This window comes from Peromyscus leucopus, chromosome 10 (assembly GCF_004664715.2).
Source record: "Peromyscus leucopus breed LL Stock chromosome 10, UCI_PerLeu_2.1, whole genome shotgun sequence".
Taxonomy (NCBI): domain Eukaryota; kingdom Metazoa; phylum Chordata; class Mammalia; order Rodentia; family Cricetidae; genus Peromyscus; species Peromyscus leucopus.
This window is the reverse complement of record NC_051071.1, coordinates 23,035,842-23,060,612: the sequence shown is the minus strand read 5'-3', so window position 1 is coordinate 23,060,612 and position 24,771 is coordinate 23,035,842. Positions and strand designations below refer to the sequence as shown.

The 24,771-nt window shown below is 41.6% G+C and overlaps 1 protein-coding gene across 1 annotated transcript in view; it reads left to right on the top strand.

Annotated features, from left to right (window-relative positions):
* The window catches only part of Vwc2 (von Willebrand factor C domain containing 2), a 151,451-nt gene that overhangs the window by 72,532 nt on the left and 54,148 nt on the right, over positions 1–24,771 (top strand). The window lies entirely within an intron of this gene.

Below are 24,771 nucleotides of genomic sequence, written 5' to 3'. Positions count from 1 at the left end.
GTTACTATTTGAAAAGTAAGTAAATAAATATTGCTAACCTTACAGAAACCAAAGCAAATAGTTTACCTGAGTTATGTGCTCACTGTTTCAGGTAGGAGGGTGGGTGTCAAAGATGATGTGAAGGACTTTAAGTCACTTCTTATCAGCAAACAGGCTTCACACTGGGGTCTCTGAAGGCTAGGTAAGATAGCAGAGAGCCTTTGGACAAGGCCTCAGGCCCCTAATCAGTTCTGGGACTTAGCCGGGGCCCAGTGGTGGGGAAATCACTTGCACTGAAGAGATCAAAACTGGGAGTTACATGGGAAAGCGGCTCTGTTCATTGAAGCCCTTTTTGTTTCAGAAAGGACTTGGCAGCTTGACACAAGATACAGAGCACAAAGGGATTTAACAGTTTTAAACAGCACAATTTTCGAGGGATAAGAAAAAGACAAATCCTAGTAAGACAATGACCCCCAAATGCCTTCCAACATCAGATGAACTTACTAGAGATGAAATACAAATTTAATTTTTAATTTTATGGCACACAAGGAGGTAGAAATGTAATCCATCCCATAACCCTTCACACTGATAATAAAAATATAATGAGTGGCTCAGGAGGGCATGCTTTCTCATTGTGAGATTTGAAAGGAATGTTTCTGTTAGTCTTTGTGATACTGTGTAATAAAAACATTTCCTACCTTTATAATACAAGAATAAAGTTCAAAAACCAGCCTCTGTGTGCTTCCTCCATGTACACTGATGTGATAAAGCCAAGGGCAGTTCAGTGGAAGCAATTTGAAGGAAAGCCTTCATTCCCTAGTTCAGATAAGAAGTCTCCAAGGCCTGGCTTAATCTGGATATAGAATCCACCATAGCTGAACATCCCCAAACCTGTCTTCCATATCTATCATAAGTATGCTAGCCTTGTGATAAGAACCTTGAGGCAGTGTTAGGGGCATAGTTTGTGAAAAGCAAGTACCCAGAGCACATAACCATGAAAGGTTAAAATATTGAATGAATGGGAAATGTTTCTTGTCCAAGATTCTTTTACAAGCTTGTGTGAAAAATGGAATGTATTTAATTTATCACCTCTTTCTTAAATGCTTTCTTTTTATCAGATTAGTGCTTATCTTGATTTTCTTTGGAATAACTGGCTGAACTCTTTCAAAAGGCATCTGAATGCTGATGAGAGATCTCTGACAGTGGGATGTGGGGGATCCAGTGTTTTCAGATCTGGCCAGGGAGAGAGGAGCCAGGTGTCTGGTTCTGGGGATGCATAGCCATGAGTGGTTCTTCTAGCAGTCAACAAAAGGGAGGGTGACACAGATGCCCAGCCTGCAGATTATCCTGTCCAAAAATTGTGCATGTAGGGGGATACCTGCTGATTTTAGGTGGACTACAGTAGTGTACAAACTGCTTCTTAAAGGAAAAACCTGTGTAAAGTTTCAATGACTGTAGTCTTATAATTTATCTTACAAGATCTAAAATTTATTAGGATTTTCTAGGAGATTTTAATGTATCACTTAAGGCTCGCAGATACTGTGAAACATAGCATACATTTCACAAATGAGAAAAACAAAGTGTTAGGGAAGACATTTAAATTGTCCAGAGTGCCCTGCTATTCAGAGCGAATGGATTGAATTGTGTCCTCTAAGTCTTAATCACAAGTTACAGAATTTGGACAAAAGCCCCAGCAGGAAATGATGAACTCTAAATGAAGTAATGAAGGCCTTCATTGCTTCATGACTTCCTAGCTTGATGAGGCAAGGAACTTAGAAGAAGAGAAAGACACACTTGAGTGTGCTCTCTTCTGTGATGTAAAGACCGGACTGCCGGCAGGAAGAGAATTTTCAAAAGACACAACCCACCTGCACATTGATCTTCCTAGTCTACGTCATCCTTAAGATTTTCTGAATTTCATTGTATCTGTACTAATGCTTCCCTTTTCATTTCTAAATTCATTATATTGATTCTTCTCTCCTTTTTGGTTAATTTGGATAAGAGGTTTTCAATCTTGTTCATTTGTTTCTTTAAAAATGCTTTTTATTAATTGTTGAACATTTTATACAATGTAGTTTGATCATACTCATCCCTTTCTTCACCTCCTCCTAGGTCCCCTCTAACATCTTTTCCCAGGTCCATTCCCTTTCCACAACCTCCAAACTTTGTGTTCTCTTTAAAAGAAAAAACATCAAATTCAATTTTACATCCTGTATACTCTTAAGTGTAGGGCCATCCACTGGAATGTGGTCAACCTACTATGATCCATACCTTCAGAGAAACCTGATTCTCCTTCTCCCAGCAGCTCTCATTAGCAATAGTTCTTCAGCTAAGATTAGGAGTTTATATCCACCAGGAAAAGTTAAATGGGGATGGATGAGAGGGCAGGGTAGAGGAGGGAATGCAGGGAGAGATAACTATCATTGATGACCCTTGAAAATACCATATGAATGCCTGCTATTATAGAAGCCATATATTTACATATACATATAAGAAAGAGTTTAAGTGAAGGTACCCTATAATTGTGTGACAGTACCCTACTAGATACCACAGACCAATTAATATTCAAAGCAAAGTGCCTGGAATGGGTTACCTCTTTCAGAGTTGTTGACCAATGAAGTTCCATAGAACCTCAGACATTGCATTGTATTGCTAATGCTCCTGGTTGTACACCAGAGCTTGATGGTAAGACTCTGTTGCTGAAGATACCCACATACTTAAGCCAAAGAATATGGAGAAGTCAAGCTAGTACTGACCTGGAAGCTCCATTCCTAAGATCTAGATTTTGTAGTGCTGGGTTGTGCTGTGTAAACTATCAGAGGCAAAAAGTAATCAGTCAGCCTTACCTATTTGGGAACCCTGTGATCAACAATAGAGATAGCTAGCTCTGGCAAAATATGCTCAATGGTTAGAAATATTTCACAGGAGTAACCAAACACTTTGTGATTGGATTGAAGGCCCGCTCCATGGAACCCATACCACATTATCAGGAGCAATAACCTATGGATAGACTGGTCATAGACCCAGCTGAGAATCTACTACTGCTGCTCATCTATAGATGTAGTTTTACACTGGTTTCTGGTGATTTATAGCTATACCCATGAATTGGTGAATTTCTTCAATCTCATCAGAGAAGCATTGAACTGGGGCTGGCTTACAGTTTTAGAGGTCTAGTACATTATCATCATGTCAGGGAGCTTGGTGGCACACAGGCAGACATGGTGCTAGAGAAGTAGCTGAGAGGTCTACATCTAGATCCACAGGCAGCAGGAGAAGAAGAAAGAGCCACTGGGCCTGGCTGTGTTGCCACTGGAGGGCACATTGATATGCATGTGCTGTCACCTGAGGCTATGTTGATTTCCAGGATTCATGCAGCCACAGAGGGCCATATTGGAGTCTTCGACTCCGCTGTGGCCCAGGGACCATGTTGATGTCTGTGGCTCATGTTACCACTGAAGGCCATGTGAATGCCCGTGGTCTGTGTTGCTGCCAGAGGTCATGTTGATGTCTTTGACCTGTGTTGTCCCTGAGGACTATGATGGTTTCTGTGGTCCATGCTGAAGCCCAGGGATTTATTGATGGCCATGGTCTGTGCTGTCGCCAGAGGCCATGTGGCAGTCCATGATGAATACTCCTGCTAACTATAAAGGGCAAGGAAGCTTCTTTTGCAGTGGTGTTGATGACTACAGACTCACATTTGAGAAAGAGAGACACAGAAGGCTTCTCTGACAACCACTACCCCTACCCCCAAAAAGTAACAGCTTATATAGGAAGTCATCAAAGAGAACTTTTAAATATTGTGCTAAGGATGCTGAAGCGTAGCTCTCCACATTGATGGTTTCTGACAAGGGTAGAGGTGGGGGGAAAACTCAGTTTTCTTGAAGGGGCTGGCTACTAGGAGTTTGACCATGCTCCAGGGAGTATATAGGCAACACAAGTTGGACTTGTTTTGTTTTGCTTGCTTGCTTTCTTTTCTTCCTTTTTACTTCTTTTTTTTTGGGGGGGGGGGGGGGAGCGAGTCATAAGGGTGGGAGAGGAGACCTGGGAGAACTGGGAATGAGTGTGATCCGTGGGCACTATGTGAATTCCCCAAATATATGATGTTGGAAAAAGTTTTCTTTTCTTTTCTTTTTCCCGAGACAGGGGGTTTCTCTGTGTAGCCTTGGAGCCTTTCCTAGAACTCACTCTGTAGCCCAGGCTGACCTCGAACTCACAGAGGTCTGCCTGCCTCTGCTTCCTGAGTGCTGGGATTAAAGGCATGTGGAAAAAATTTCCTAACAAAAAGAGATCCATTTGTTATTCTAATAGGCCTGTCTGTGTACATCACTTGGCCCCTCTCTCTTGCTGCTTTCAGTCCTCCTCATTCGCTCTGTTGTGTTTAAACTCTAATGTGTGTCCAGTAGCTTTTTCTCTGGCCCTCTTTTTTTTTTTTTTTTTTTTTTTTTTTTTTTTTGGTTTTTCGAGACAGGGTTTCTCTGTGTAGCTTTGTGCCTTTCCTGGAACTCACTTGGTAGCCCAGGCTGGCCTCGAACTCACAGAGATCCACCTGGCTCTGCCTCCCAAGTGCTGGGATTAAAGGCGTGCACCGCTGCTGCTGCTGCTGCTGCTGCTGCAGCCGCCACCACCACCACCACCGGGCTTCTCTGGCCCTCCTTTATTTTGCTCTCTGTGGGTCTCTTTGACTCGGATTAGATTCACTCTCCCTAAATTGGGGATTTTTCTCCTGTAACTTTATTGACAGTATTTTCTGTGTTGATCTAGACTTCTAGAATCTCCTCCTTCTTAGTCTATAATCCCAATGCTTGGTCTTTGCATGGCGACCGAAATATCCTCTATGTTCTATTTGTGTCTTGTTTTTAATTTATGATTTTCTTTGACTGAATGATTGAATCCCTCCCTCCTGACTTCTAGCTCTGATATTGTCTTCAACCTGATCAATTCTGTTCCTGATGCTTGCCATTGAGATATTATTTAAGTAATCATTGTTTTTCCTTTCCAGTTTCATTTCAGTTTGGGTTTTCTTCAGTGTTTCTATCTCCTTGTTGAATTTAATTTTTTATATCATGAATTGTCTTCCATCATTCACTCCCTGGAATTTGATCATGTTATTGCTGTCTTCTTTTAGTTCATTCATGTGTTTGTATTCTTTTTGAATTCTGTAAACTCACTGAACATATTTATATTTGTTGTTTGGAATTTTGTGACGTGAATTTTGTCTAAAATGTTTTCCTTGAGGGCCATTTCTACATGGATGGAGCTTTGGTCATATTATCTTAGTGTTTTATATTACATGTATGTAATGGGCATCTGAGTTAGGCTGGTGTGTGTGTGTGTGTGTGTGTGTGTGTGTGTGTGTGTGTGTTTTGTGTTTTAGCCCAGAGGTTCTGACTCTTGAAGGATGATGGGCCATGTGAAGGAAAATTAAAAGATGAGGGAGGTTCCCAAGGCAGTGAGAGGCAGAGTCGGGGTATTTTGGTCTTTTACTGAGATGACCACATTTAGTGGAGCAGTGAAGGAGTTTCCTGAAGTGGTAGGGGCCAGGACAGGGTCATGGTGTTTCTTGTCTTTTACTATCAACCATGGAGGGGTAGGACAGTTTCTCAATGTGGTAGGAAACAATGTGTGCTGTTTCATATCTCTGAGCAAGCTGGCTGCATTGAGTGGAACCACAGGAGGAGTCCAAGAGAGGGCAATTGATTTAAGTCAAAGCTGTGATGAGGCCCAAGGAACCTGCATATTGTTTGGGCGCTGTGCATCTTCCTCCCTTTAATCACACAGACCCTCAAGGAGGGCAACTCCCTATGCAAAGCTTACTCTCCTTCTGTCATGTTGCAGGTCACATTCTACACAGGGTGACTGCTCTTTGGTTAACAGTAGAAAAAAAAAATCCAGGGGATAATTTCCAAAGATGGCTTACAGAAGAATAAATGTTTCTGTGGCTATCATTTGCAAATGATTAAAGTAATGCTCAAAAGCCAGAAGTTCATGGGACTTAAGATAAAGGAGGGTATCCCCCGTAATATTCCTGAAAATTTCTAATCACAGTAGAGCACCACCTCCACAATATCAACGTTGTGACTGCCGTGTGGTATCTGTTTTGTGTAGCTTATTGTATCTGATCAGTGACTGCCTTCGATGGATCTATTTGCAAAGCAGAATTTATAGGCTAGTGCTTGATAGAGCTGCTCTGGGCAGGGGGCTGCTTGGTAAAACTGAAATGCTGTGCAGTAGTGCTTGGAGTGGGAGGGAGTGATTATGGGACAGCGATCCTCCATGCATGTTAGATTTCTGAATGGGTAAATGTTTGTAAGCTCCTCTGCTTTTCTTAATTTTGTGAGCGGGAGGGTATTGGTGTGACTATTTTTTCTTCCTGAGTCTCTAGAAAATTGCTTCAGTGCAGCTTCAAGAGCCTTATGCATAAAACCTGCTTAGTCACTGTTTTGCTGTTCATTTGTATGGATGAAGCATTCAGGAAAATTCTCCTAAAGTTCCACTGATAGCATTGATGTACTTCAGGTTCACAAGGAGTCAAGCCCACCTTACACCCTATTTGCTTTTCTCCATCTTTTCTCTAGCCCTCCAAAGGCACTGCTGGAGGTCAGTCCCAAGCTGTCTGCCTCTCAGAGCAATTGGGCCAGGACTGCAGCTGGTCTGCATGCAGCAGTCCATAGGTGTGCAAAGCCCACATGGAGATGATGTCAGGAAGGGGTCTAGGAGGAACTCATTCTTCTTGATTGGCCCTCATTCAGAAGACAGAGGTTGAAATGCTTTGTCTTATTTAGATGTGGGCAGAAATAGGGTTTGGAATTTTTCCTGTCTGAATTATGAGACATAATAATGCATACAGGGAATCCATTTGTTCTGACCCAGGAGGATTCCAGACAGAGTGGCTTTTCTGCTCCAAGACAAGTAACTAGTGGCAGAAAGTGGCTGACAGTTTTCTACCCATAGAGATGAATTTGGCTATGTTATGAAAAGTACCATCTGCAGAAGGAGCATTATTTATTGCATTTGTGTTTTGTAATGTAAGAAGATCAGGCAACTGCAGGAGCTAGACCTCTAGCTCCAAGTTCCATAGACAAGTAGGACAGTATTTTTCAGAGTGGAAACAAAGACAATTAAATGAGTTTGTAGAATTTAAGGCAGAGGTTCAGTGGTTATTATATTGATATATAATTCTCACATATTTGCATCTGAACAGTGCTTTTCTTTAGAAATTTCATGCTTCTGAAATTTGTTTGTTGTAGCAGGTTTTATAAACCTGTAAGAAACTGTACAGAAATTTCCTACATTCATATGGATGGGATTTTATTTTCCCTATACAAGGGCAGAGGCCTTAGGTAACACCTCTAGAGGTGCTACATAACTGATTTTCTTCTCTCCAGATTCTCCATCCTATTAGAAATCCTTGTCTAATATTTCTTGTATGAAAGTTTATGCAGACATTTTCATAGAGCTCTGTTTTGTAAGAAACTCTTTTCTTCTTTAACTGTATTCTGTGGCTGTAACTGAATAATGATGACTGTGTAACTTGTAGAGAAGACAGGTTTGTTCAGCTCATTGTTCTAGAGGTTTGCAACATCAAGATTGGGTAGACAAATAGGGTGAGCTCTGTTTTGTAGGTGGAGACCCTCTTCAGAGTTCTAAGTTGATACAGGGCATTAAATGACTTAAAAATAAATTGTCCCAGTTTAGGCCTCTTCTCTCATTTTATTTTATTTTATTTTTCAAGACAGGGTTTCTCTGTGTTGTTTTGGTGCCTGTCCTGGATCTCGCTCTGTAGACCAGGCTGGCCTCGAACTCACAGAGGTCAGCCTGGCTCTGCCTCCCGAGTGCTGGGATTAAAGATGTGTGCCACTGCTGCCTGCTTTCTTTCTTTTAAGCATAACATTTTTATTGATTCTTTGGAGATTTCACATCATGTACTACAATCCCACTTGCTTCCCAGTCCTTCTGTGTCTGTCCACTGACCCTTGAGACCTCCCCCTCAAAAATAACTAAATCACTAAATAAATAATAAAAATAAAGAAAAAATAGAATTTTTTTCAAAAAAAGTGGTCCAATTTATGTTATCTATATACTCACTGGAGCATAGTCAAACTCTCAGTGGCCTGTCTTAAATGGAACTGACATCATCCCACACCATCAACTGTGAAGAATTACACTTCAGCATCTTTGTCATGCGTTTTAAGTCTTCTCTTCAATGGCTTCCTGTTTAGGCTATTACTTTTGGGGGGTGGAGGACGGTGTTGGGAGGAGTAGAGATTATCACAGAAGCCTTTATTCATGCTGCCACTGAGGGCCATATCTGAGTTCATGGTCCTATTATGGCCAAAGTCTGTATTGATGGCCATGACTGTGTTACCACTAAAGGCCATGTGGATGCTGGTGATCTATACTGCAGCCTGAAACCATGTTGATGTCTGTGGGCCATGCTGCCACCTGGCCATATTGATATGGATGGCCTGCACTGCCACCTGAGGCCATGTTGATGTCCACGTCTGGATTGCCTCTGAGGACCTTGTCTGGGTCCATGGTCCTACTGCAGCTGGGGCCCTGTTCCATGGTCTGTGTTGTCAATGGAAACCATGGGGAAGTCCATGATCAATGCTCTCACTGACTATAAAGGGCAAGGAAGCTACTTTTGCAGTAGTATGGATGACTGCAGGCACACAGTTGAGAAAGAGGGACATGGAAGGCTTCTTCTCTTCTTAAAAAGTGTCAGTCTTATTGGATGAGACCACCACTTTTATGGCCTAAATCAGCATTGATTGCCTACCAAACATCCTACTTTCAATCTGTAGTCAGATTCCTTATTATCATACAGTGAGATTTAAATTCAGCATGACATTTGGTAGAAACTATTCAAATCTGTTTCTGAGTGAGGACCTTGTTCACATGTTAAAAATATTGTTTGTAGGACTAGAAAGATAGCTCACCCATTAAGAGCACTTGGGTTGGATTCCTAGCACACAGCCACAAACGACCCTTTCAAACTGCAGTCCAAAAGGATCTGTTGCCATCTTCTGGTCTCCTCAGGCATTGCATGCACACGATGCACAGATAGACATGTAAGCAATACACACACACACACACACACACACACACACACGCACACACACACATGTTATATTTATATATATATGCACACACACATATTATATATATGTATGTATATATATACATACATATATATACATATACACACACACATATAAATAAAATCTCCCCAAATTAATAATATAGTGTCCATATGATGCATGGACTGAAATATGCCACTGTCACTGTTGTAGGCTTTCCTTTTATGTTTGTGAGATAAGTTCTTACTCTGTACCCCTGACTGGCTTGGAACTTTTAGCAATAGTCATGCATCAGCTTCTCAAGGATTGAAAATAAGCACCTCTTAGAAACCATTCTGAAATCAACTCTAAGTGATATTATTAGGATTATGTAAGTATTTGACAAATACATACTAAATTTGAGAACATATACATGAATGAAGAAATAGCTTTTGCAATACCATCTCAGAAATTTATTTTAAAAGTCCTAAATATATCTGCTTCAATAGATTTAAATAAATTCTTGCTACAGCATTTATTTTAGGGATATATATAAAACCTAGTGGCCTGGAACTTACTGTGTAGTCCAGTCTCATACATAATCTTCCAGCGTCACTCTCTCAAGTATTGAGCTTATAGCTTTGCATCACCATGACTGGCTCTTTTATTTTTAATTAGACATTTGTTTTTGGGTGTGTCAGTTTAGTTAAGGCAGACTCAGAAAGACCTTAAGAACATAGATATACACGTGAGAACAAAACCAGAAAAGCAGTGTTGAAAACAACTACCCAATGGGACTCAGTAACATCATGGTGAACCCATATCTTTACCCGTTTCCATAAAATGTACCCCCTTCCCATCATGCATCAGTGACTTTAAGAAAGCTCTTATCTGGAATAGTGTATATACTTTCACATTACTTGACTTTAATATTATTGAGAATAAACATGGGAAATAATGTAATCATTTATTCAAGTCCTATGTTAGTGATTTATATCCATGAGCATTTTGAAATGAAGCAAAATTGTATAATATAAATATGAATGTGTGACTAAAGTCATCTTATGGTAGACAAGAGTAGATTAGAGTAAATTACCAAATTTACAAGGCTGGTATGACTATGTAGAGAAGAATCATGTATCCCATGCCATGTATCTCCCACCTTTTCTCTTCTTTTTAAACTTCTTGCTTACTATAAGCAGTAATAAAATTCCTATAAGATAATTCCAATATCAAGCTATACTCATAGAAGTCCACATTCAGTTGTTGTAGAACCTCTATTGTTATGGATGTTCCTGATGACTTCAGGCACACAGAACATGAACTCTGCAGGTCAAAGATATCAAGCCCAAGACTCCAGGGAGAGAAGAATATCTAACCTCAGTGAGAATCTCTGAACTATGGTAGTGTCATTTTTATCATTCAAAAGATCAAAGAGTATTCCAGTAGTGAGCCCACAGAGCCAAGATGCACACAGACAACTACCCAGACTACTTTAACTATTTTACCAAGCAAATACTTAACTAAAGGAAACAAATACTCTTTAAATCGAGGATCACTTTTTGATGAATAGATTCATTTCATTGAGCACAGAAAAGGCTTATCATCTGAAGTATAAGCAGTGTAAGCAGAACCCATGTTGTTGCTTTGGTTAGTTAATTCCCTTTCATATTTACTCTAGAAGAAGCAAAGATATAAGATCAAGTCAACAGTTGTGAGTGATGCTTCCTACAGAGTACAGCCATGAGATGTGGGGAATGGGTGGTGTCTGCTGGGTTATGGAATGTGTGAACCCTGGAAAGTCAACACATTTGGTCCCTAGGGTGGCCACCCTAAAGAAGCAATGTGAAGTTGTCTGAAAAAGTAACATGTATTTTTAAAGTGATTTCAAATATTTTTGAAAAGATGGATGAAAGAAATAAATTTTATTGAGTGTAGCCACCTTCTATAAAAATGTTCTTAGGAAAGGTTTAGATCAAACCACCCATGGCACAGACCTTGGTAAATCTTAGTCAAAATCTTTTAGGATTAGTCAATACTAGCAGAAATTGTGGGTGAGCTCTCTCATTCCTCGCTCACCCACTCACTCCCAGCTCACTTGTTCGCCTATTGGGTTGCTCACTATTTCCTCCCAAATAGATGCTCTGCTTCATGATTCCAACATGGTAACCATCTGTGATCGTGACAAGACTTACCAAAGAGTCAGAGAAAACCACCTTTTTGTTTGTAAAATTTTATGGATGTTTTAAATCAGATTTATAATTTTCTTTGAAGGTATCTATCACTGAGAGTTGGTGTCCTGAAGTTTGACAGGTCTAACTTTGAAAACCGATTTCTGTTTTACGGAATTCCTCTTGGTGACAAAACTTTTGTGTTTTGTTAACAGTTAAGAAATTTATTTGCATATAGGCTTTGCACAGACACATTTCCTGCTCTGCTTTAGACATAGTCCTTCATTATTGACCTTTTTAAAAGCAACACCATGAAGCAACATAGGGTTGAAATTTAGCTGATGTTTCAGTTATTGTAATCACTAATGCTGTTGTTGAAATTACAGGTTGCATATTAACTTGTAAAATTCTGCAGAAATAATAGATATCCAATCTATATGTAGAATCCAAGAAAATGTATGTTTCTGGAGAACTATATCTTTCTGGAGAAAAGGTATCTCTGGAGACTGAAATGACTTACCAAAGAAAAGGCCCTGCATGCTGGATCCACTGACCCCAATCATTACTCTTTCTGTCCCCGCCCCCTATCCTAGGGCTGCCTTTTGCTCCTATTCCATAGCCTATTAAGAAAAATTTACATTCACCAATGGCCCCAACTAATTGAGTAATGTAGAATAAATTTTTCCTAGGGAAGTTTTATTGTACAACTGTAGAAATGCATCATGTTTATGTTAGCTAACTTAACAGAGGAAAGCCAGTTTGGCCTGACTTATGTGGAACTGTGAAAATGGGTAGGTCACTAACTAAACTTCCCAAGTGTAAATGCTGCCAAGGTTTAAAGGCTGACAAGTTAGAATTAATGTTCTCAAAGGCCCTGCACTTTTATATCAATTACACTAATGTGGAAATTTTCCAACCCAAATCCATGATTCCCACTTAGTGTTGGAGTCATGTCTGACCAAGTCAACCCTTCACCTGAAAGTACCATATGTACCTTAATGTCACCAATTCTCCATCTTTTGATCACTTTCTCTCCATCAGCAATAACCCCTAAGTTCTCAACCTGTGGGTCATGATCCCTTTGCCAAACCTCTGTCTCCAAAAAGAAAATTACATTATGATTCATAACAGTAGCAAAATTATAGTTATGAAGTAGCAACAAAAATAATTTTATGGTTGGGGGGGTCACCACAACATGAGGAACTGTACTAAAAGGTCACAGAATCAGGAAGGTTGAGAACCACTGCCCTAGCATTTGCCCTGTGTCTTCCACATCCAAATAGTTCCACAGCCAAAGCTGAAACCTTCATTGGTTTTTCCGTTCCCTTCTTTACTTATGGTTCCAATGGCCTTAATCTGGAATTTTGCCTGTTTTACCCTTTCAGTACCTCTGAGGTCTCTCACCTCTCTGGCCTCCAGTTTTTTCCATCTGTACACTTCACAGCAGCCAGATTGATTTTTCCAAGCTCACACTTGGCTCACATTAGCTCCCAGCTTGCATCCATGCATGATGTGCTTGTAGTGCCAGACAGAATATTCCCACACCCAGCTTCTCATTCCAACACCTCTGTGATCTGACCACTAGCAGACCCCAGAAATGTCTGCTTCCCTACCAGCCAACATGCTAGCCTCCACACCCAGTTCCCCTGGCTTGCATGTGGCCTGCAGTACTGTTCCCAAACCAGTCTCATGGCTCTCTTCTGCTCTCCTGCCTCACATACTTCTATGTGGACCTTTAAACACTATTTGGACTTTTTCATTTCAGCATCCAGTGTCTACAAAAACAGATTACACAAAAGGCCCTGTGCTACATAAGGACTTAATACACAGTTTCTGACCTAGGAATTCATACATTCCCCTACTTGATAGATACATAAACATCTCAGAGCATTGCCACACAGCCAGAGAAGGCTTCCCAATCATAAAGACATGATGGCAGTTTAGCCCCAGTGAGATAAAATATTATGACACAAATATATGATTGTTTTTCTTTGAAGGGATAATTAGCAGTTCGGCACCTTGTACATGGAAAGCTGGGAAGCTGTAAATCTCCTACCTACATAATTTAACCCAACTTTAAGTAAAAGGTCTGTGTTAAAGGGTGAACATCTTTGAAACGTAGCTCATTACAAAAAAGAAATTGCAAGTTATATAGATGGCTTTGTTTTTTAAGAATAATAGCTCTTAAAAGGGTCACTGCCAGGCTGTAAGAATCCTCGAAATCAATGGTTCTCATCCCGTGCATCATGACCCATTTAAGGGGTTGCCAAAGACCATCAGAAAACACATTTATTTACATTACAATTCATATCAGTAGCAAAATTACAGTTATGAAGTAGCAACAAAAGCAGTTTTATGGTTGTGAATCACCACAACATGAAGAGATGTTTTAAAGGGTCACTGCATTAGGAAGGCTGAGAACCACTGCTCTAAGTGATGCGATATTAGGAAAGGAAAAGTGTGAGCACTTCATAATGTAAGCACTGATTGGTATATACATGTCACATGGATTTTGCCAAGTCCTTTGTTATCTATAATTCTGAAGTTTTCATATTTAAATTGGCATACTGGTGTTACCTGTATTGGAAATCTGTTGCATTACAGATCAAGGGTACAGAGCCTGCCAATCCCTAACTATCACAGCCATCATTATAAACCTCCTGAAGACATATGATTAGAAAGTAGGGCCCCTTTCTTCTTGAGTATGGTATGGTTAATGTCTCAAGACAGTTGCTACTGGAAAAGTTACTTTTGCTTATACATATCAAAAGAAGTCAGGATGGTGGAACTGGAACAAGGACAGAGTGGGAGAGCAATGGAAGAGATACCTTGATAGAGGGAGACATCATGGGGATAGGGAGAAACCTGGTGCTAGGGAAGTTCCCAGGAATCTACGAGGATGACCCCAGCTTAGACTACTAGCAATAGTGGAGAGGGTGCCTGAGCTGGCCTACCCTGGTAATCAACTTAGTGAATACTCTAACTGTCATCATAGAGCTTTAATCCAGTAACTGATGGAAGCAGATGCAGAGATCCACAGTCAAGCACCAGGCCAAGCTCCAGGAGTCCAGTCAAAGAGAGAGAAGAGGGATTCTATGAGCAAGAGGCATCAATATCATAATGGAGAAACCTACAGAGGCAACAAAACCAAGCTAGTGAGAACTCATGAACTTTAGACCAACTTCTGTGGAGCCTCCATGGGACTGGACTAGGCCCTCTGCTTAAGTGACATAGTTGTATAGCTTGGTCTAAGTGGCCTCTGGCTGTGGCAATAGGGTCCGTCCCTGGTGCATGAACTGGCTTTTTGGAGCCCATTACCTATGGTGAGGCACTTTGCTCAGCCTTGATGCGGGAGGTGGGGGGGTGGAGGGGTGGGGGGCCAGGGGTTGGACCTGCCTCAAATGAAAGTACCAGGCTCTGCTGACTTCCCGTGAGAGGCTTTACCTTTCGAGAGGAGGGGGGGGGTTGGGGAGAAGGCTGGGAGAGGGGGCAGTGGGAGGAGAGAAGAGAAGGGGATCTGTGGTTGGTATGTAAAGTGAATATAGAGTTTCTTAATAAAAAAAAAAAAAGGAGAAGTCAGGGAATAAATCAGAAAGTACAGGTTGATCACAAGCCAGAGGCAGCCTGAGGAAGACAGGATCACAGCTTTGACTGTGGCATCTGAGAGAATAACAAATGGATAAGTTTGGTGTCTTAGTTAGGGTTGCTATTGTTAAGATGAAACACCATGACCAAAAGGCAAGTTGGGATGAAAGGCTTTATTCAGCTTATACTCCCATGTTGTAGTCCATCACTGACGGTGAAACATAGAGGCAGGAGCTGATGCAGAGGCCTTAGAGGGGTGCTGCTTACAAGCTTGCTCTTCATGGCCTTGCTCAGCCTGCTTTCTTATAGAACCTGGGAGCACCAGCATTAGGATGGCATTACTCTCAATACACTAGGCCCTCCTCCATCAATCACTAATTAAGAAAATGCCTTACAGCTGGATCTTGTGGGGTCATTTTCCCTAGTGAGGTTCCCTCCTTTTAGATAACTCTAGCTTGTGTCAAGTTGAGATAACACTAGCCAGCACAGTTGGACAAGCAGGTTTAGGACTGGCTAGGGGGAGAATATCAGCATGCTTAGAGCGCAGGATTGGGCCTAGTTGTCTGGGATCTGGCTCTGCAGTCAAGTGAGTAGAACAGGTAAAGAGTGGTCCTCAGCGAGAGTCCCATGAGTTGGAGTAGGAACTCTTAGGTGCAGGCTGCCTTTGGGAATATGCTGATCTTGCAAAAGCACTCCCTCCAAGTCAGCAAGGCCCTGGATGTAATAGCATCTGGATTTAGAGAGTAAAAGATGAGTATTAAGGTGAGATTCTCCAAATCGAGCCTTAGTAGTGAGTGCTGATCACTGGTTAGATCAGTCTTGAGGGGAGAAATCTGCCTTGGGTCTGTTTCATTCTGTTTATATAGTGCTTTACCTAGGCAGGTGGAGCTAGGGCTAGAGTGGCTGGGAGACTTGGGACAGGATTTGACAGCATGCAAATTTTCTTGTCTCAGGAATAGACACTACACAGCACTATCTGCTGAGTGTGAAGTGCTGCCACTCAGCCAAGGTAGGACCTGCCCGGAATCTAGCCCCTTGATAACCTGTTCCTCCACTGATAAGAAGCAACTAATTCCCTGAGACCTCTGGGAACCAGACCAAGGACCCTGAACAAAGCATCTTAGTACTCTTTTATATCTGATTTTTTGAGACACATGGCCTAGGGTGATACAGTCTTGTGTGATAAGCACCCAGAAGCCTCAAATGTTGGATAAGCTTCTCATTGTCCTGTTTGCCAGCCACTTTTCTACAGCTACATCCAAGGGCCATCTTTCTCCCTTTTCCCATTTGTAAAATCTTGCCAAAAGTATGTGTAGATAAGTGCTCTGTATCCAGGTTGTGCATGTCTGTCTGGATTCAGCCATTCACAGTTGGAAAATGTCTGCCCCCTCCCCCTCTCTCCAAAAAACATGTCTGCACTGAATATCTACAGACTTTTCTTGTCTTTATTCCATAAACAAAGCAGTGTAGCAGCTAACTATACAGCATTCATGATGTATTAAGCATTTAAAGTAATCTAGAGGTAACATAGGGAACATAGGGCAATAGGCCTTATTTTTATATGCAAACTGGACTATTATATAAGGAACTTGAGCATCCACAGAGCTTGTTATCCATGGGCGATCCTGAGACTAATCCTCCATGACAACTATATATCTGTGATTCGGTGACTGTCACTTCCCATTTCCTCAGAACACCTATGTTCAGAATCTTCTACATGGAAAACACATTTCTCTGTTTTGTGCAAATCATTTTTGTATGTCAACGACATAACTTGATATTTCTGTATCTGTTCTCTGTTCTTTAAATTATTTGCATTCTATGAATTAAGAACATTAAAATACTCAGTCAGTAGAATGATTATGCTTTCTCTAGATTAGTAGATCAGAAAGGAATTTATCCAGGATATATAGAAATGTCTCAGGAGTCAGTCAAGAGATGCTCTTGCAGAGGACACGAGGTTCCCAGCTCTCATGTTGGGCAGCCTATAACTGCAGGTCCAAGAGGATCTGATTCCTTCTGTAGGTATCTGCAGAAATGTATGTATACCACCTTCCACATAATGAAAATAACTGTTTTTAAGAAAGAGATGAATTGGCCAAATATTAGAGTTTTACAAATGTTTTAGGAATTTCCTGGATTCCATATCCATTTTATAAGAATATTTGGACTTACCCAGAATTTGGAGGCTGTGAACATTGTCCTCTATTCAAATTTTCCAAGTTTAACTTAATGTTCTTACAGTAGCTCATATTTCACAGACCCAGACATAGACATCCTTCTGCATAGGGAAAAGCAGTCAACATACCTTGATTATATAATGCTTTTTCCTTTTATAAACAAATTTCTACTTAATAATCTGCTCAAAAGTCATTATTTAAATAAACTGGGCCAGGAAATCCCTGTGGACTGAATGTACTGTGGATATTTGTACATCTAGCCAGTGCTCCTATAGGCTCTGAGCATGGTCCCTGTGGCTGGGAGAAGAGTTGGGAGGAGGGCTCCTCACAGCTTTGCATGTGGGGTGCAGCCCATCTCAAGCAGACTTCTGTGTAACCAATTCACCCATCTGCTTCTGCTGCAAGCAAATTTCAGCACTGGTAAATAAATACATGCCCTGGATTTTACTGTGCTTTTATACCCAATCCAGAATCTGTCTGCCACTTAAGACACTAGCTCTAGCCTAGTGCTGGCTATTTACCTTTACCCCATGCTAACCGCCTGTTTTATTTCAAAGAGAAGCACTCAGCGAGAGCCAGTTTGCTCTGTCTACTGAATCTGGCTTGCTAAATATGACTCCTGCTCACACTGGGGGTTAGGGAGACATCACTTATTTTCTTGATCATGGGGGCATTAGAGGCCTATGTAATATGAGAAAACTGAGCATAGTACCACAACATGGTACACAGGAAGGCTGAGTACTCCACCCTAGCACAGCGCACAGACTGAGTATGAGAGCTTGGCACAGTGCCCAGGGAAGCTGAGTCCGGTACTGTAGTGGGGTGTATAAGATAGAATCTAACAGTAAAAAGCATCCTCCTCATGTCACTGTAGAAGATAGATTTTTTTCTCTCGACTTTCTAAGGGGTTCAATAATTAAGCATATGAAATAAACTGACAACAGGAAAAACAGTCATACAAATTTGTTTATGTGAATATGTTCAGACCAGTATGGAAGACCCAGTCTTCCTACAGAACCCTCCTGAGCCCAGCATCCCTAGAACTATGGTAAACATAGTGTCATCTGTATAAGATATGAATGGCGGCTGGGCAGCAGGGCCTCGGGACAAGAGTTATACTTGTTTTCTCATGTATACCCAGGTCTGTAAGCAGTTGACAGCATGCACACACACATACACACACACACACACACACACACACACACACACACACATCCTGCACAACATCATTATATATATAAATTTTACTAGGCAAGGTCATAACTAATTTCATAAACAGATATAGCATGGAAAAGTGCTAATGTCAAACACATACCTGCCCAAAATATCTAACCTATGTGGCTTCCTAAGTTAATTTACTCTATAAAAAAAATGCTAGCTATTGCAGTATTATCAGTAAAATGGGGTTCATGTATAAATGCAGTAGGGTTTAGCTGATAATTCTTTCACTGAGCTAGCCCCGGGGTATACTAATCCTTGCAACAACTTGCTTTGGAGGCTGTGAGAAATGTTGGGGAGAAAGCTGTGACAAAATTACCACAGTTTTAGTGCTCAGTCAGCCTAAATTCATTCTCTGGCAGTTTTGAAGGCCAAGTCTGGACTCAAGGTGTTCGCAAGCAAGCCTTCTGTCTGGATGTTCTGAGAGGAATCCTCCCTGCTTCCCTTCAGCTTCCGGTGACTGTCAGCTATCCTGGGCTTCCTGCACTGTGGACATGTTGCTGTTATCTTCACTTGTGTTTTTCTTAAAGACAATTGGTGGTTTAGGGCTACCAGGGTCATTCGGGATGATCTCATATGGAAATTCTTCACTTTATTATATTTGCAAAGGCTTTCCAAAGAAGGCCACATTGATAGGTTGTAGGTAAAAATAAATTTTTGAGGTCATCATTTCAATGGTTAATCTTAATTGTCACCTTGATTGGGTTTAGAGTCACCTCAGGTACTTCTGGGCATGTATATGAGACTGTTTCTAGAAAGTTGTAACTAAATGAGGAAAGGTCAAACCTAAATATGGGTGTCACCACCTAATGGGTTGGGTTTCCAGAGTAAATAAGAAGGGAAAAGGGAGGATGCCAGCTGAGCATTAGCATTCATATCCCTTTTTTCCCCCTTCCTGGGATACAATATGATCAGACTCCTTACATTCTAGCTGCCATGCCCCTTGCCCACCGTGATGAACTGTGCCACCTCAAACCATGAGCCAAGGTAACCCTTTCTTCCTTCCTTCCTTCTTTCCTTCCTTCCTTCCTTCCTCCCTCCCTCCCTCCCTCCCTCCCTCCCTTCCTTCCTTCCTTCCTTCCTTCCGTTGACTTTGCCAGGTATTTTGTGGTAGCAGAAGCAAAAACAGCAAGCTTGACATACACCATTCAACCCAGCTGTTGTGCTAAACACACAGCCAGCACATAGCAGACAGGGGCTGAAGGGCAGGTGCCAAGAGGACAGAGGATGCTTCACTTAGCCCTGTGGCCCAGCCTGATTTCTGTTGCTGTCATAAATGGTGAAGTTAAAGCAATGTAGGGGAAGAAAGGGTTTATTTCAGGTTATGCCACCAGTTCACAGTACATCATTGAGGGAAAGCAGGACAGAAACTCAAGGCAACAACCTGCAGGTAGGAACCATGGAGGAGTCCTGCTTCCCAGACTCATCTCAGTTAGCTGTCTTATACAGCTCAGACTCACCCTCTTAGGGATGGTGCCATGCATAGTGAGCTGGATCCTCCCCATCCTCAATCAGAACATGACTATAGGCCAATCGGGTGTAGGCAATTTCTCAATTAATTCCTCTTCCCAGATGCCTCGAGTTTGTGTCAAGTTGATAATGAAACCTAGCTGCCACACCTAGTAACAGTGTCATGCAGCGGTATGTGACTAAAGACAGCCTAGGGTCATGGCTCTGAAGATGGAATTTAAAAAAAAAAGGCTGGAAAGAGTCTAGACCCATGCAACTTTCACTCCATAACACGTGTTTTCCTCCTCCCTCCTCTGGACTTCTTCCCATGTTCATTCTGATGGCTCCCAGACAATTTGACATCTCTGTTTCCTATAGGTCATTCTTGCATGCCTAGGATAAAGATTGGATCCATGAAACCCAGAGATGCCTTGAATAGTCAGAGCGCTGGGAGCCTGACAAAGGTTGCAGGTTCTTGAACTCCCCTCTACTGATACCTGCTCTGTGGAGAGTGGATGCTGACAACCTGTCTGCTCCAAACCCTGTGGCTACTACCTCCCACTGACAAGTCAGATAGAAAGCCAGCCTCAATAGTTCTATCCTGGAGAGTCAGGGTCACAGCATCCTAGACCTGTGGGTTGTGTTCTCCCAGGACTAAGGATATAAGTGCTGATAGTGCTAGTTAGAAGAGGCAAAGGCCAGTGGCCATTCTGGAAGTGTGCACCCTTTCACAGCACAGCACATGCTGATGATCAGCCCTTGCTGGAAGTTTATTCTTCATTCGGCCCTTTAGGGAGATGATTCTGTTCCATGTTTTAACCAAGTCTTTATAAATACTTTAAAACTGAGGAACAGAAGATTATACCTGGGGTAATACTACATAGTGGTTGTTGCTACTGTTGTGGTGTTTTGATATTGTGGTGTTTTGAAGAGTGGTGGAGTGGATTGAGAGCCATGTGCTTAGCCTCCTCTCTCTAAATTCTTGCTATCCTGGTGTATTTGTCATGGTTCCCTAGAGGAACAGAGTTTATAGAAAGAATATATACATACATACATACACACACACACACACACACACACACACACACACACACATATGCATACACACACACACAGTTTTTCAGTCCATGAGGCTGGATGTCTCAGCTAGTCTTTAGTATACACCAGAATCCTGAGGAAGTAGGCTCTAATGCCAGGAAAGGAATGGACTTGCCAGCAAAAGCAAGGGCAAGCAGGCAAAGAACGAAAGCTCACTTTTTCCATGTCCTTTATACAGGCTGCCACCAGAAGGCATGGCCCAGATTAAAGGTGGATCTTCCCACCTCAAAAGATACGGACTAGAAGTGGGTCTTCCCACTTCAAATGATTTAATTGAGGGGAAAAAAATCCCTTGTTGGTGTGCCCAGCTACTTAAGCTTTAGTTAATTCCAGATGCAATCAAATTTGACAACCAAGAATAGCCATCCCACCTCATATGACTAGACTAGGAGAGGGTCTTCCTGTAGATTTTCAACTTCAAGAGTTTATGTTCTCCTTGCTTGATTTCTTACAAAGACTGGCCCCTCTCTTTGCCCTCAAACTTTGAATATTCATCCACAGCTTGGACTGACTCGCCATCTAGTGCCTGAGTCCTTTAACTGCAGATTCATATGGAAGCCAGTTTAAACCCAGGGCCACTGTTGATGTTGGTAATAGAAGGGATGGGTAAAGGAAACTAATTTCCCTAAGAAGCGTCTTTACCACAGACCTACTTTGATTCAGAACCCTTATCTTTATTTTCCTTCTCACACTTTAAAAATGTAGCATCATTAGCAAAGGATGCCCAAATCTTGCTCAAAGCCAGATGCCTAGCTTGACTGACAGAGTTAGGGGGGAGGAACAATGGAGTCTCAATAGTTAGTGGCCAGGGTAAGCTTTGATTTGCTGTAAGCTGTTTCTTGAAGTTGAGGCCCTACATATTCAGGCTAATACAGGGTGTGGGCTGAACTGTTCAGCAAGGCAGTTGTTCTCCTCTGCTGACTGCAAGCCATCACAGCCTCGGTTGGGTGAGGTGGCATCACCCTCAGGGTTCAGGTAGTCATCCTAGAATCCACATGCACCCCGATCTCAGGAGATGCTGACCGGCTGCCTACTCAGCACCAGGATGCTGCTGGCCCCAAACCCAGGCCGTGTCCTCAGGTAACTTGCAGTTCAAAACACAGATTAGGCAGAGCAGGTTCCAAAGTTATTTTTAATCTTGGTGAAATACAAAACCTACAGAGAAATTAAATTAGCAGACTTACACAAACTATGCTTATGCAATTCCTGTTCCCGTTTGCCATTTATTATCACACCCTTAATATAAGGCATGTGCCACACTGTGTGTTCTGTGTGCCACAACTCAATGAAATAGCCGTTATAATGTTTTAATTTTTCAGATGAGAATATGAATACTATTGTCCAATGTCACACAGCCCGGGCTAGAGTGACCAGTTTGACACATATTAGATATCATAAGGAAATTACCAAACATCACATAGAGGCAAAGAGAGATAGTGTCACGCATGACTTAATGATTGGGGCATGATCTGAGTAATGCACTGTTGAATGAATCTGTCATCATCCTAACGTTAGAGAGTGTACACAGCCCTGCACACAAGCTGTGCATCCCTGCGTCCTGGTACTGCCCCAAATGCTATAGATTAGAATTCCACAGTGACAGATATTTGTGCATCTAAGCATATCAGAATGGAAGAGGTGCACTAAAGACACTAAGCCATAGACACGCCTCGGCTCCACTGAAATCCGTGGAGGCTCCGTTGCATATTCTACGTGCCATTGAACTAAATCTTGTTATGTAGCACATGGCTGATGACAGTCTCGTTTGAATGTGACAGGGAGTTCTTAGCTTCCTTATTTAAAAGTAGAAAAATAAATATGCTCCTTCACAAAGCCATTAATGCAGAAATAAAATATATCACGGTATGTAAAGCCTATTTACCTTAGGTTCTTAATAATTAATGCAGTTGCCATATAACTTGGTACCTAAGAGGTGCTTTTTTATTTAGCATACTTCTTGTCTCAGAAGCCTGGATGCATTTTGTTATATACGATGGAGAAAATAAAAATTGGGGTCATGGTTTAATGATATATTTTCTTCTTTAGTAGTATCTAATGCTCTTTCTTACCAGTGCTGAAAGTTATGTTCTATTTGCTATGGCATTGCTTGTTGTTAGGTGCAAAGCTTGACTAGGATGGCCCATTGTTCCTCAGTGGGCATCTAATTACCCGAGAGTGGGTATTAATATAGTCCCAGGGTCCTTCAGGTGGAGGACAGACAGCTGAATCCCGGAGTAACAGAGGGCAGACCTTAGGAGACAGGGGAGGCAGGCTCACTCAGGATGCAGAGAAAAGGAGAATAAAGCTTGTTACATTCATGGACTTCTGTGCATCATGCCACCTTAATATTCAAGGAATAAATATCATTGTGTCAGGATGTATGATGATTTTAATATGTTGTCACAGTCCATTTGATAGCATTTTGCTGAGGATATTGAATCTACGCTCACTGCAGATGTTTTCTTATGGCTTTCTTTGATGTCCCTGTCTGTCTATGGGATTGTGCAATGCTGGCCCTTGTAACCAACTGAAAGAAAGTGATCTCCTATCTTCTACTATGTGGAAGAGCTTGAGAAGGACTTGTTCTAATGTAATACCCTATTTTGGAAGACACCCTGCACCTTGGATGTAGACTACAGAAAAAAAATCAATGTGGAACTGACCTGGAAGCTTTTTCTGTGACAGTTACCTTTCATAGCTCAAGAACATGCTGTGTAGTCTGCTTGGGGGGCGGGGGGGAAAGGCATCACTGGCCTTACTCAGCTATAAACGCTAAAATCTATAAGACCAACCAGCCAGGAAGGACAAGACCACCCACCTGTGCAAGAATGGCACTACTGGTATGGCATAAACCAACTCCTCTCTGATGGGATCTGGAACCCACACCACAGGAGGGAATGCCTGTCTAGGCATTATGCCTTGTATTTTACTGTAAACCAAGAAAGAAACACCTAGGGAGAAACTAGATACTGTTTTTTGGCAAATTGAAGAACAAATTGTCAGACTGGCTTTTACAAATTTACGTTTATTCCCATAGACAGATGATACTCTACAGCCTTACTCAGAGAGCCTCTCTTTCCAGCCAGCCAGTGGAGGATGCAGGGGTCATGGCAGCACAAAGTGTTGAGAGTGATAGACAAGTGCTTGGCTCTAAAGACATTGATACCATCCCTTCTAAGGTTCAAAGAATCTTGTGTAAGAGACAGAAAGAATGGAATAGCTGAAAGACAGGCAGAAGGGCTATGAAGCGCCATCACCTGGCATGAGTCAACCATTGCAGTCAACAAACTCACCAGCTGTTGTGGGTCCCTGGGTTGAGTCTGTACAAGGATGGGCCTATCAACAGTCAGGCATGGATGGTGGAGAGGCTCAGGGTGCCCTGCCCCTCACTGTGAAGTATCTTCTACTGATAGATTCAAGGGGAGGGGAAAGCATTGTGCCCACTGATGATTCTACCAGGCTCCAAAGGAGAGTTCCTATTTAATGGTCACATAGATGGCCCTAGATAAGTAAATGGGTCACAAAGGTAAATGGAAAGCCATGAATTTGGGAAAAGGACTGGTAGAGATGGAAAAGCTGATAAGAATTGTAAGGAGATAAAAACAGGGTGTAGAGGAGAGGATAATCAGAATGTTTTCAATACACCGATAAAATTATCAAATAACAAAAACAATCAAATAAGAAACAAGAATTGATCTTTACAGTATAATGCTTTGTAACAAAGACATTCTTCTACTCATGTACACTCAAATACCAGCTTATAAAATAATACAGTACTAGCAAAGCACATTCAAATTAAAACATACACATCAAAAAGTTTGACCAAATTAATAATATACCTGGTTCTCACCTGTTCTTTGGCTTAGGTATTTTGACTTTGCCGATTTTTAAAAACAGTTTCTATTTCTTTCTGAGTGGGTGTATGTGCTGTGTGTTTCAAGCAATTTGTTCATTTCATTCAGATTATACAGTCAGTGGGGGTGGGCTTGGTCACACTAGTATCATGTAATGCTTTTTGTTCCCACTAGTTTC